Source organism: Podarcis cretensis (assembly GCF_951804945.1).
Source record: "Podarcis cretensis genome assembly, chromosome: 3".
Classification (NCBI taxonomy): domain Eukaryota; kingdom Metazoa; phylum Chordata; class Lepidosauria; order Squamata; family Lacertidae; genus Podarcis; species Podarcis cretensis.
This window is the reverse complement of record NC_137172.1, coordinates 19381592-19396757: the sequence shown is the minus strand read 5'-3', so window position 1 is coordinate 19396757 and position 15166 is coordinate 19381592. Positions and strand designations below refer to the sequence as shown.

Genomic DNA, 15166 nt, shown 5'->3' with positions numbered 1-15166 from the left:
GGAAGAGGGCGAAGCCGTGCGCCACCACGGAGAAAGCGGATCGGAAAAAGAGGAAAGGAGGGAAATTAACAGAGCCAAAGCAGGATTAAGGGGGATTAGGTGCCGACAGGAAGTTGCAGGGCATGTGGAGCAGAGATCCCTGCCCAGCAGGAGCCACGGCCAGCTCTTCACTCAGACATCTCGGCTAACCCTGCCGTTGCTTGGATAGAAATGACCCGGTTCAAGGCAACCCTGCCCTCAACTTCACATAACCAAAAATAAAATAAAATAAATTCACACTGCTTATTTACAAGTAGCATTTTAACCATGTGATGCAAAAAAGCAACTGCTCTTTACGATGGATTATCAGTGCTCCAATCTGACGCTAGAGACACAGGAGCTGAATGATAAGCTGGCAGCCCAAGCTGGCATGCAAGTCCATGAATCTCTTGGACTGTTTGTCCAATCACGCTGGCTCCCCCAAGTTTTGTCCTGCCTCGGATCTGCAAGCATCCCTTGGCCCAATTCTCCGATCCAACTGCACTGCGTGAACTGGGGAGAGTAGAGGGAAATGCCAACCCCCCTCTTGCGCATCCTGATTTATTTTTAAAATGAATCAAACAAAAATACAGTGGTACCTCGGGTTACATATGCTTCAGGTTACAGACTCCGCTAACCCAGAAATAGTGCTTCAGGTTAAGAACTTTGCTTCAGGATGAGAACAGAAATCGTGCTCCGGCAGCGCAGCAGCAGCAGGAGGCCCCATTAGCTAAAGTGGTCTTCAGGTTAAGAACAGTTTCAGGTTAAGAACGGACCTCCAGAACGAATTAAGCACTTAACCCAAGGTACCACTGTACATGTACATCAGATTGTAGGCATTCAAGATGAGGGGAAGAAAGAAAACCAATACAGGTTGCAGAAATGAAGACTGGGTGCATTAAGTATAAAGTATGACCCATCATCTCTTTCTGGTTTTTCAGAACATAAGAAGAACTGTGCTGGATCAGGTCAACAGCCCATCTAGTATAGCATCCTGTTCTCACAGTGGCCAACCAGATGCCTGTAGGAAAACCACATGCAGCTCCCGAGCACAACAACACTCTCCCCTCCTGTGCTTTTCCACGGGGTCTACTAGCTGCAGCCCACCAGAAAAAGAAAACTGCTCCTAATACCAGCAGGAAGAGAGGATTCAGATTATCTACGAATCAGGAAGAGAGGATCCAGATTATCTACGAATACTTGCTTAACGTGCCAGGACCAATTTCATTATACCGGCAGTTTCGTAATATTGAGATGGCACTAGGAGCATCTGTTGGGGAAAGGGGAGTATACAGGGATCCATGCAGCACACGGCACCTGGGCAGCACTAAACATCGCCATTGTAAAAAGCAGATGGAAGAATCCCACTCCCCGCATCTGCACCACCAGCATCCCTTTTGCTGGCATCAGTACGGGGACAGGAGTGGTCCAGATGTAGCTGTGCATTAACTCCAGATGGGTAGATTTAAGTGACATGGGGCAACTGTCCTATGCAACGCACCTCGAAAGTTCAGGTAGAGCCATGTGTGAATTTTGGTACTGCACAGGTAGGGTGGAAAATAACACTTGTCACCATAATATTCAGCATCTTCAACTATTATTATTATTATTATTATTATTATTATTATTATTTCTAGCCCTTTAATCTGCAGAGTTCTCAAGAACTGTAGCAGTCCAAGAGTCCTTCAGCAACAGAAAGCAAAGACCAATTTCTGGATCATTTTTCCCACCAACCCAGCAGAGAACCAAGACTATATACCCAAGAGTCATTTTACTTGGCAGGCATCTGTAGAAATTCTGGCCTCTCTCAATTTAATATAATTGGTTACTTTCTCCACAAACACACACACAAACACACAACATCCCATATCTTAACTGTGTTTTTAACATCTGGCACTTTAGAGTCCTTCCAAAGTCGTGCCAAAAAATATTTTGGCAACTGCTATTAGATACTGAACCTTCTTTTTAAAAACAAACAAGCATATGCTTGAAGATTTCCCGATAGCCATAGCCAATAATACTCATCAAGGCAGGTTTGTAAACATGTGAGCCTCAGAATCCAGAGTGGTGTGTGAGTCGGATTTCCGCAGTTTGTGGCAGGAGAATGAAGCCTCTTTTCTATCTGAGGATGCATGCTGGCCAGAGCCTGTAGTGGGTGGGATCACTCTATTCTCTCTCTTTCTCTTTCTCTTTCCACCCTCCACTTTCCTTGTCTACTGAGTGGGATGCCAAAGAAGAGACAAATACCCCTTGCCAGAGGTCTGAATTGATCAGACTTTTTATAGTTCTTCAAGAGTGTCAATTAGCACATCACCTTGCCAACAAAGGTCCCTATAGTTAAAGCTATGGTTTTCCCAGTAGTGATGTATGGAAGTGAGAGCTGGACCATAAAGAACGATGACCGCCGAAGAATGGATGCTTTTGAATTATGGTGCTGGAGGAGACTCTTGAGAGTCCCATGGACTGCAAGAAGATCAAACCGCTCCATTCTGAAGGAAATCTGCCCTGAGTGCTCCCTAGAAGGACAGATCCTGAAGCTGAGGCTCCAATACTTTGGCCACCTCATGAGAAGAGAAGACTCCCTGGAAAAGACCCTGATGTTGGGAAAGATGGAGGGCACAAGGAGAGGGCACAGAGGATGAGATGGTTGGACAGTGTTCTCGAAGCTATCAGCATGAGTTTGACCAAACTGCAGGAGGCAGTGGAAGACAGGAGTGCCTGGCGTGCTCTGGTCCATGGGGTCACGAAGAGTCGGACACGACTAAACGACTAAACAACAACATGGGGTGATCTGCCAGAGAGGACATACTTGGATTTTCTGGGGGGGAAACTTTGATAAAGTCCGGTTCAAGGTGGGGATGATAAGGGTCACAATGTGGGGTAGGTGCATAAGGGGATGCTGGGAGAAGGCTGGCATGGATCCCGATGCCTACCATTCATGGATACAGCACTCACATTTAGGCACACTAATGAAGACATTGGAGGAGGTTTGCAAGTACCGTATTTTTCGCCCTATAGGACGCACTTTTTCCCCTCCAAAAATGAAGGGGAAATGTGGGTGCGTCCTATGGGGCGAATACAGGCTTCAGGAAGCTCTGCGCAACCCTCCGGAGCCCGGCGCCAAGCCGCGCCGGCCTCCGGAGGGTCGCGCAGAGCTGCCTGCCCTCCCGGGCTCCGCGCAGCTCTGCGCGACCCTCCGGAGCCCAGCGCCAAGCTGTGCCGGGCTCCGGAGGGTTGCGCAGAGCTGCCTGCATTAGGAAGCCTCAGCGTGCCCCGGCTTTGCACAGCTGTCCGCAAGCCTGGGTAGACCGGCACGGCTCCCTAGGCTTGCGGATAGCAGGCTCTTCTGGGGGCTGGGGTCGGGGGAAGCTCGGGCTTCCCCCGCACCAGCCCCGTGCCTGGGGGGGAAATAATTTTTTTCACTTTATTTCCCCCCCCCCCCAAAAAAAACTAGGTGCGTCCTATAGGACGAAAAATATGGTATGTACAAAACACATCATCACAAAAGTCAGGTCTCCTTTGCATAGAGTTTAGCTCACCTTGGCAAAGAATTTCCAATTCCCGATGATGGGGTAAAAATAAACCATCTTTCTGGCGTTGGTTGACACTGGCAAGTTTATCAGCTTTCCACTATCAACTGGGGCTGGCAGAAAGGTGGCGAGAGGAAGATGTACAAAGCATGTTAAAGGAGAATGCAAAACTTCACTGAATAAGAGGAAATTGCTTTCCAAAACTACGTGACGCAAGACTGCACACAATGATGTGCCCCTTAGGAGAAATGAACACCAAAATGCTGCTGAATTTTCATGAGGACTTGTTTTTTTAAACACTTACAAACTGATGTGCAAATGTGGGAAACAGAACTTAGGATTTGAAAAGGAAGAAACTGAGAGAACGCAAAGTTGACCAATTCGCCCAAACCTACATTTCATACACTGGTCAGATTTGGGTGGTCATCTGTCAGCTTAATGACAAATGACATTTGTGCTCTGTACATGCCAGCACTTTGCTCCTCCCTTCACAACAGCCAGCTGTTAACCATTTCCCAGCCTGGACAAAATGGGAAACTATTAATGGAAGGCTTCCTGGCTTGTACGGTGGCTGGTTTGTGCAATAGAAAAACTTTAGCAGTCTCTCTCTCTCTCTCTCTCTCTCTCTCTCTCTCTGTGTGTGTGTGTGTGTGTGTGTTTGGTGGGGGGGGGGTCTGGCCTCCTTCTTATCTCAGCTTATTAACTTTAGATATCTGCAGCTGCCATGGTATATATTGAACTAGGGATAACCTGCTGTAGACAATTGTGGTTTTCAAGAAGACCATTAAACTGAAAAACAAATGCCCTCTTGGCTTTTAAGTCAATGGAATAGAAGCTATTGTAGAATAAATGAAAGAAAACACTCAGAAGCTAGAGCTGAGCACCCTGCTGTGTATACTATTGGGGGCAGCGGATAATGAATCTTGATATTGGAAATGGAGTGTCACAAATATGGATCTACTTTGGCCTGTGAGCTACGCACATCTGGGGGCTTGGCCCTGTTTCACCAAATTAGGGATCATCCTAAGTGGGTGGCACTTGGGACTTTCCCCATGGCCACCCCGCCCTCCCCAAGGCACAGCTCCTCTCTCACAGTCTCCAAGTCTCTCTCCTTGAATGCCTGTTCGTGGCTAGATTGAAATTCTGATCTGTAATAATGCCTTTTGCTTGCCTGGATATAGAGGACTGTGTGTAAGAAACCTCTAACATTTACAAGGGGAGAATACAGTCTGCTGCACTGACATTAAGAGCCATATTTGTCGTTCCATCCACTTTTGTCTCTAGCCCTGTCCACCACTGATATTCTGCCCCCATTTCCCAGGGGGAATGAGGCCTTTGGTCTGAAAACGGTTCGCCAGTCCTGCTCTCTCTATAAACTTGAAAGCAACGAACCCTAGGTCATTTAAACCCCATCTACTCACAAGCAAGGAACCTCCCTCTCCCGCTGCAGCATAGCTGTCAACTTTCAGATTTGAAAATAAGGGATCAGCAGCCTCACCTGTCCCGGGGACAGTCTACAGGATATCTAACAATCTGGGATAGCTGCGGGAAGCTGCGGGAAACGGCGCTGGAATAAGGGAATTTCCCACCAAAAAAAGGGAAGGTTGACAGCTATGCGCTGCAGCCCACTCCCAAACATGATCACACGGGAGGAAGTCTTGCTCGGTTCCAGGAGAGCAAATGCAGGACTGCAGGTAGATTCAGCTTCTGCAATCGCAGGGATTAAAAGGGCTTGAATAAGAAAGCAAAATCATTTTAAGATGAAGGCATGGAGTCTCTCCATTCATTCCCAGCATCGCTGAAGATGACTGACTGTCATAAAGAGAATGCCTGAAATCTCAAATGAGTTGAGTAAGCCATTAAGTAGAGATCTAGCATGCATTCTTAGCCCACATCTATTAGAAAGCTTAGCGTTAAACTCACATATCCAAGAATCCATATGAAAAATTGTGTGTGTTTAGATGGCATATAATCATCAATGGAAAAGAAGCCGTACTGGCTGATATCTCCTTCTCCCTCCCTCCCCTGTGGGGGGATTTCCTAGTGCATTTTACAGACTAAGGCCCTATCTGCATTATACATTTAAAGCAGTATCATACCACTTTAAGTAGTCATTGCTTCCCCAAAGAATCCTGGGAACTGTAGTTAATTAAGGGGGCTTGGGAGTTGTTAAGGTAAAGGTAAAGGTACCCCTGCCCGTACGGGCCAGTCTTGACAGACTCTGGGGTTGTGCGCCCATCTCACTTAAGAGGCCAGGGGCCAGCGCTGTCCGGAGACACTTCCGGGTCACGTGGCCAGCGTGACATCGCTGCTCTGGCGAGCCAGAGCCGCACACGGAAACGCCGTTTACCTTCCCGCTGGTAAGCGGTCCCTATTTATCTACTTGCACCTGGAGGTGCTTTCGAACTGCTAGGTTGGCAGGCGCTGGGACCGAGCAGCGGGAGCGCACCCCGCCGCAGGGATTCGAACCGCCAACCTTTCGATCGGCAAGTCCTAGGCGCTGAGGCTTTAACCCACAGCGCCACCTGCGTCCCCTTGGGAGTTGTTAGGAGACCCCTATTCCCCCTGGTACAGCGACAATTCCCAGAGTTCCCTGGGAAGAAGGACAGATTGTTAAACCACTGCCCCTGGGGGAGCCATGCTACCATCATTTTCTGGTCCGATAGGTTTTCTCTTTTAGACATGGCAGCTGCTTTGCTTTATGCCATGACCCCCACTGCCGCCATTTTGTGACTGGCACCCACAGCACAGCCAAAAAATTCCAAATGTGCTCCCTGGCCCCAAAGGACTGACCAGGTCTGGTGTACTGTATCTCTTCCTGGAGAGCTGTGTGATGGAGCCACAGCAGAATGGCAACTATAGCAGATGTAAGCCACCAAAAGCCTTTTTCTACAACAACCACACTTTTACAGCAGGTGGCGCTGTGGGTTAAAGCCTCAGCGCCTAGGACTTGCCGATTGAAAGGTTGGCGGTTCGAATCCCTGCGGCGGGGTGCGCTCCCGCTGCTCGGTCCCAGCGCCTGCCAACCTAGCAGTTCGAAAGCACCTCCGGGTGCAAGTAGATAAATAGGGACCGCTTACCAGCGGGAAGGTAAACGGCGTTTCCGTGTGCGGCTCTGGCTCGCCAGAGCAGCGATGTCACGCTGGCCACGTGACCCGGAAGTGTCTCCGGACAGCGCTGGCCCCTGGCCTCTTAAGTGAGATGGGCGCACAACCCCAGAGTCTGTCAAGACTGGCCCGTACGGGCAGGGGTACCTTTACCTTTACCTTTAAGCCTTCGCCCTCCAATTAAGAAGTCTATATTTACAATGGGGTTTTCATCAGTCCTATAGATACTTTTAAGGGTTTATGATATGCACTCCCTTTATGGTTCTTTAGTCAGTCCGCAAACGACGACAGGCCCCTCCACACAAGCCAATTAGGAGGATGCATCTTTTGGGACACTCTAGCAAAATGCTTTACCCCAATCCTCTTATTGCTACTGAGCACTAGCTTTCGTTGATCTTCGGCTCACTATAATAAGCCAGCCCTGAGACTAGTCACAGGCCCCTAAAGGGAAAGTCTGGGTCCCGAGAGGGCACTGGTATTCACAGATCTCTAAACATACGCAGTTATATACGCACATACTAATTCCCAAACCTCCACCAGCTCCTTCCCCTGCTGCAACAGGATCTATAGGGAAAGATGGGAGGAGCCCACAGAAGTTGTTCTCTTGCTGGTTGCAGCTACGCAGGGAATGATCCAACAGTCAACAACTGCTCTCTTCTTTCCTCTTTTCTGGGGATCTGCTCCAACAGGACACTTTTCGAAAAGCAGCTGCTTTTCAGAATGGTGCCAAGGTTCAGACCCTTCTGACCCCTATTGCAACCTTTACCTAAAAAGCCATGCTCCTTAATTCTGGATGAACGGAGGTGGGTCGCACTGGCGGAGGAAGAGGGGGGCGTGGGGAACACACCGCCCCCGGCACCATGATCCTGGTGGGGTGCCATCGCGGCTGGGCCCCCCCCCCCCCACGCTGGGTGCCGCGCCCCCAGTATGCGCACCACGACCCTGCAGGCAGCGTGCCATGGCCCCGGGACGCGTGCCCGCCACCCCCCCCCACTAGCTCTCCGCCCCTGGTGCTGGAGCATGAAGCTCCGCCACTGGTGGGTTGCTCTTTTATGGCGAAGGAAATGCACTCTTGACCGTAGGCTCCTCCAGACAGCCTCTTCATTGAGCATTCACTTCAATTTATTCATGGTGCAGTTACACGGCGAAGAAGCATTCATCCTGATTTGCTTGTGGGTGTTTACACATCTTTCTGTCCATCGTCCATTCATTCCATGCTCTGCAATGCATTTGTTTTTTAAAGCGTGCTTTAGTCCCATACTGAAGCAGGATCTACAGGCGTTGTGCCTGCAACAATATCATTGTGTAAGCCTGAATTTCCTGATAAGGCCCAGTGTTTCTCAACCTGTGGATCCACAGATGTTGTTGGACTACAACTCCCACCATCCCTGAGCTCTGGCCTTGCTAGCTAGGGGTGATGGGAGTTGTAGTTCAACAACATCTGGGACCCAGAGGTTGAGAAAAACTGCGATAAGCGCTCAGATCCCTCCCACAAAATACAGACAGTCCGGAGGTGTCCCAAGTTCCAACATACTCCCTTACTATTTCCATGCTTCAGGATCAAGCCAAGGCTAGGAGGGGCTAAGCAAACAAGTGGAGATGGTGAGGAGGAAGAGCAGAAGGAGCATCCGAGAATGACAGCAAGGCCCTTGCAGGGGTGGGTCTCAACAGGCATCCAATTGTCCCTGATCCTGGTTCTAGTCAAATGCTTTGGTGGAAGATTATGAGTGGTACCCAATGTTAGTTATGACCACAGCAGATCCGTCAAAATCACTGGACTCAAGTAATTCAAACCCACCCACTGAAATTGGACTTAACTAAAGGTCTCTCAATTTCAATTTGTCAAGTCTGGTTTTGATTCCTGTTTGGGGTGGCTAACCTCTGGCCCTCCAGATGTTGATGGTCTACAGTGCTCATCATCCCTAACAAATGGCCATACCAGCTGGAGCGAATGAGAATCTAACAGTATCTGGTACACTTAAGACAAATATTATTTATTTATATAATTTATATACCACCCTATACCCGGAGGTCTCAGGGTAGTTCACAGAACAAAATCAAAATATAAAACCACAATATATATAACAAAAATAAAAACAACAAATATTATCCAACGAAATATTTGCCAGGACAAGGGTATGGAAAGAGAAACTACCTACCTCACCCAAATAGACTTGTTACCAAGCCAAAAAGTTACATATCATGCACTATCCTTCATATGTTTTGTTTTTCAGTTCAGCTTCCAACATAATGAGGACCCCCCCTTCCCTGCATGTTGCTTCTAAGGAGATTTCATCAAGATTTTTACCCCTTTGATACCCCATCCATTTGTTCTCGTACCCGTGAGCAACTATAACACAAATTTATCTTTTCAAAAAAATCCTGATTAAAATGCAGTAAAATATAGGCCAACTTCTGTTAATGCTTCCATTTATCCTAATCTATCCAAGTCATTTAAATCAAGATTTTAAAAATGTTGGCTCGTTGTATTCATATCATAAGCAGCCAGCAGCATTTTGCTTTCATACATAAAATTATCAGGGGAAACACATTTTAATTTTAATGGCAAGCGTTATAAAATGCAGCTCGGTGCCTTACGTGCAGCATTACTTTTTCTAAAATAACTGTTTCTTAAAATCATAATTTTCATATTTGATTTTTAATAGGGCAATCAACACTGAGTTAATCATCAAACCTGTTACCAGGAGTGTTCTTTGACAAATCCCTATCCATTGGAAAGAGTAATATATACAGACATAAAAACCAAAACTTATAGCACAATCCTATGCATGTTGAGCAGCCCTTCCAGACATCCTTTTTGTTGTGCATTCATGATGATTTGCGATCATAATGTTATCGGGGCAGTTACACACATTGAGCTTTCAATCCTACTTGTACCTGCAGAATGTTTTGGGGGGGGGCAGACAACTTCATTTCCACAATCAGTATGTGCCCTACAGTCTCCTGCTTACATCCTGCAACTTTTAACACTACAAATGTTCCAGGGTTTGTTTGTCATCCCTGCTTTTGCTGCACTATAGCACAAGAGTGCCCCAACATCCTTGCATTGCAGCAGTAATGCAATGATGTTGGGGAAGCACTGCAGAATAAATCCACCACTAACACGATGTTATTCATCAATGGCATGTTGTAGAATACATGTGCAAGAAAACATCTGTCCGGGGGTGGGGAGTTAATGTTAGCACAGGTTTGTTCTACCACATTCTTGTAATTTGGCAGTCGTGTGAAAAAGGCCCTGAAAGCACAGCAGGAACGGACTGTGAATCAACAGCCCCTTAAGAACATTCTTTAAAAGCCAGCAGCCCTTACTTACGAATTGCTAACACACCTCCAACTTTCCAGCAATCTATCCTAGACTGTGTGCCCACCATACATTTAAAGCACATGACTTCCCCCAAAGAATCCTGGGAAGGATAGTTTCTTAATGGTGCTGATAACTGTAGCTCTGGTGAGGCATAAACTACAATTTCGAGGATTCTTTGTGGGGAACTGTGTCCTTTAAATACCGTAGATTCCGGAGTATTAGGCGACTAGGCGTATTAGACGACACCCCCAAATTGGCAGCTGCAATTTGGGGGTTCGTCTTAAAGGTAAAGGTAAAGGTACCCCTGCCCGTACGGGCCAGTCTTGACAGACTCTGGGGTTGTGCGCCCATCTCACTTAAGAGGCCAGGGGCCAGCGCTGTCCGGAGACACTTCCGGGTCACGTGGCCAGCGTGACATCGCTGCTCTGGCGAGCCAGAGCCGCACACGGAAACGCCGTTTACCTTCCCGCTGGTAAGCGGTCCCTATTTATCTACTTGCACCCGGAGGTGCTTTCGAACTGCTAGGTTAGCAGGCGCTGGGACCGAGCAGCGGGAGCACACCCCGCCGCAGGGATTCGAACCGCCGACCTTTCGATCGGCAAGTCCTAGGCGCTGAGGCTTTAACCCACAGCGCCACCTGCGTCCCGTGGGTTCGTCTTATGAGCCCAGTATTATACGCTGCACGGGAGCAGGCGGCAGCTCCGCTCCACACTGGGTAGCTTTCTCCCGGCGCGGAGCCCACCGCCTATACATGGCGTATAAGACGACCCCTGACTTTTTAACCTCTTTTCCGGGGTTAAAAAGTTGTCTTATACGCCAGAATCTACGGTATATGGTGTGTACGCGGCCCTGTACTGTGACACAAACAATTGCCAAAATTCCAAAAGAGTTAACTCTGGCATTTAAGCAAATCTGCAACAATTTCTTTCTTTCAATAATTTATTCTGCTTCCAAGAGCCAGGTTTTTAAATCAGCAGACTGCCTGAGGAGGGAATTGTAGTAATGGAAGAGGGAAAATAAGAGATGAGAATAGCCTCAAAGCTCACTTCTGAAAGTTCTGTTCAGCTCATCCCTAGCTTCTAAGAATCCACTAAGAAACCACCAGGCACAGACCATATTAAGCATTTTTAATTCTCTTTATAGTCATAAGTGCCTAGGAATGTTTTTTTAAAAAAGAATAGCAAAAGCTGGGGTTCTTAAAATGCAGAATTTGATACCAAAGGCTGGCTTTGGTACAGCAGTCTTGGGGATAAGTAAAACAAAGAAGGTTCTAGCTAGAGATGGGGAGAATTGTGCATAATTATCAGCCCAAAGGCTGAAAGTGGGCAACAGTAGATCAAACCTATAAAATAGTTCTTTTATAGCTTTTACATTCAATTAAAATGCACCTAAAACCTGCACACCACACAAATGGCAGCTCAGATAAAACGATTTTACAACACACTGAAATAATGAAAAGTTATGCTGTGCAGGCGCTGCTAACAGAAAACTCCCAGGTAATTGGATGTACAGTGGTACCTCGGGTTACATACGCTTCAGGTTACAGACTCCCTAACCCAGAAATAGTACCTCGGGTTAAGAACCCGATAAGAACATTCAGGATAAGAACAGAAACCGTGCTCCGGCAGCGCGGTGGCAGCAGAAGGCCCCATTAGCTAAAGTGGTGCTTCAGGTTAAGAACATTTTCAGGTTAAGAACGGACCTCCGGAACGAATTAAGTACTTAACCCGAGGTACCACTGTATCATAATGGGACATCTGGGAGACAACAGTGGGACCAGCCTTCCTATGCCAAACACATAAAGCTTTACAGCAGGGATGGGGGAGATGTGGCCCTGCAGATGCTGTGGGACCCCAAATCCCATCAATCACTGTCAGTATGGCCAACGCTGAAGGATGCTAAGTGTTAAGTTGTGGGTGAACGTATCAGATGACACAGCGATTCTTCAGACAGCTCTTGTTTATTCACAGGCCAGAACAGAACTGAACTGAAGGGTTCAGCCAATCTGCTTATATAGAGCTCAACTACAAAGCAACTGTAACAACTTTCTGTAACTATCCAATCACTGAACGTCACTTTCAATTCCTTATTTGCAAATGCGGACCTGAGTGAAAACTATCTACGGTATCCCCCTGCTGGCCCAGGGTGAGAACTTCAGTACATAACACTAAGAGTTGTAGCCAATCAACACCTGGAGAGTCATAGGTTCCCCATCCCTGTTTTATTGGGTTGCAAGCCAACATACTGATTTGCAACCAGCAAAAGAAGCCAGTGCAGACATGGGAGCAGGAAGGCCATGTGCTCCTGCTGATCTGCCCCCATCAGGAGGCACATTCGTATGTTCAATAAATGCTCAAGCTCCCAAATATAATAGTGAGAGCCCCGTGAAATGCACATCACACTACCTTTAGCTTTGAGGCTACGAATGCAAAGCAAGTTACACATATTCACTTTTCTAAGAGGCAAAGAAGTTACTTGTGGATGAGGAGCAGAAATAAATTGGGTGCGGTGCTCATTTGCACCACTTTGCAAGGATACAATATATGCATCTTCTCACACTTTGGGCTATCTAGTCCACACCACTGAAACCAATGCAGGGTGAATAGAGACCCGCACTCCAGTTTAGACCTGTTTCTGCCCCAACAAATGAGATTCGTGTTCAGAAACTGCTTCCGCACAGCAATCTTCTTAGAGCTCCGCTAGACATTGTGACCAATGGTGTGGGTGTGTGGGCGGGCATTTAACAATGTCTGATTTTTATTATCATGATCGCACCATGTGAGGAGTGGGGTTAAAGCCTTGGCCATCATAATAACAGAGTCAAGGAAAAATCCCACCTCCCATAGAACTGCTATTCACTGCAAGAAGGAAGCTTCCATTGGAGAGCCACTGGAAGTTTCCTTGCTAAAGCTGGGGGGAGATTTTCATCAGGACCACCAATTGCGGAGGGGAGGGTTAAGTCCCTCACTGCACTGTGTTGTCTTGATCCACACGCCTCCCACATAAATTAAACTGGTTAAAATACATACACATATTGAATGTATCATCTAGTTTGGCCCTTAACTGGACCCCAACAAGAAAATGGAAGGATAGAGTGATAAGCATTGAAGGAAAGGGGGGGGGGGGAGAGAGATTTATGCTTTCTTTGGATCTCTCTTCCTACCTGCACTAATTTTTGCTCCCCCCCCCTTGGGCCCACACATAAAAGTTAAAAAGCAATATTTAAAGTCAAAAGAATAGCGTATTCAACCTTCTTTTGATTTCAAATACAGCTTTTCAGCATGGACTCCCTACTGGCTTACATCTTCTTTTTATCAGTGACAAAAAGGGGGTGGGAGATTCGTTTCTCTGTTAATTTCTTCAATCTTGCTGTTAATAAGTCTTGTTCAGGGATGCTTGGGGGGAAGAAGAAAGTTCAAAGCCAACAAAGGAGAAGGGAAGAAGAAAAGCAGAGTCTTGGAGGCAGAGAGGCTCTGCTCTTGGTGGAAAGGGGGCAGGGGGAGATTTCCCCTCTCAAAAGGAGTAGGAGCAAAATACATAAAAACTGATTCTCTGCATCCCCCTTCCCCAGTTTATTATTAGATCAACATTTTTTAACCATGTCCCATTCTTTGCCATGTTTTCCTCTATGCTCGTGTGCGTTGTTATTGCATTCACTCTATGTTTATTATATAAAATGCCTCAATGTGGCTTACAGTTATAAAAGCACATATACTACCTACAATATCTAAAATACACCATACATCAAAAAGATACGAAGTCATCGTGGACGAAAAGTGCTCACCCTGCAATGGCATAAAAGGGACAAGTTCTACCCTGTCCTTCTACAAGATGAGCACCAAGACAAGCTAGGGTATCATGAAAACACCATATGACCCCAGTTGTGAGCCATATTCCTGAGTGAACAGCAACATCTTCACTTGGTGCCTAAAAGTTTAGATAGATAGATAGATAGATAGATAGATAGATAGAGACACAAACAGACATATACTTGCTGGTGTGGTGCAGCGCTACAGAGCTGGCCTTCCAGTATTAGCATTGCAGTCGTTTACCAGCATGCGGGGCAGCAGGGCCATTGCTCCAGTGTGGGAGCACTGATGAGAGTGTCGGATTGGGGAGCGCTGCCATGCTCTGCTGTGCCCCCACAGCATCTCAGCAAGTGGCGCCGTGAAGCTACAACCGGGAGTTTAGTGTCCCAGCACCAACCCACTAGCTACTCCTTTCTAGGTGTATAATTCACACTCACACCTGATAACCAAGGACAACACTTCAAGCATCTGACAAAGTGGACTCTAGCCCACAGAATTTGGGATGAGTCTGTCTGTTTCCTGCCTACGTCAATTTTGGATGCATTCATTCAAAGGTCCACTCTGTCATGTTTGTGCACTAACCTGTGAACATTTTTTTTAAAAAAGTGCCAAAGAATTTGCATTTATTTATCTCAAAGTACTCATTTCCCCTATTTGTCTTAATGCGTGATTTCTTTTCCTTACATATTTTGATAAGTTTGTTTTTTTCCTGAGCCAAGCACTATATTGCGAACTGCAGAAAAGGGCAAAATCTGACAAGTTATCAGGCTCTCATTCATGTGTTAGTCTGGGAATTCGGTGTGAAAGGGGTTGGTTCACTTCCAAATGCGGGTGAGAAAAATGCTCTTCTATCCCTACAATAAAGCTTATGTCATAATGCATGTGCTGGTCTTCAAACGTGTCCCTAGACTCGTTGCGGTTTTATCCGAGCAAGATAAGCCACATGCCACACTTCTCATAACACCAATATTTCTGACGGCCTGGGCAAGCCTGCTCCACATGCCAATCCCTCTAGCCAATCCCTCTAACCCTTTCCATGGCTTCTGCCACCTGGGCCTGGCTTTGCAAAGAGTTCATTTTCGGTCTGATGAACAGGATAATCCACACCTCTAGCCTGCAATGTCCTCAAGGTGGCAGCAGTTTACTGGCTTCAGCCCCTCTTTAGGTAAGGAACAGAGGAAAGAAATGACTGCCTAGACCACTCAGGAATGTGAAAATCTCTGAAAACAGGAGGACATATTTTCTCTCTCTCCCTACCCTAAAAAAAGGGGTTATTGGTAACAAGCTGGGCACACAGATCTGTCCAAGCAGCATGTGTGCAGCTACCACAAAGCCGTAGAAGAGGAGAAATGTATCCAATTCCACCAAATCGCTTCT

At 46.8% G+C, this 15166-nt stretch overlaps 1 protein-coding gene across 4 annotated transcripts in view; it reads right to left on the bottom strand.

Moving 5' to 3' along the window:
• Positions 1-15166, bottom strand: part of LOC307211693 (phosphofurin acidic cluster sorting protein 2-like) — a 182047-nt gene that overhangs the window by 63515 nt on the left and 103366 nt on the right. The gene's annotated exons all lie outside the window — the stretch shown is intronic.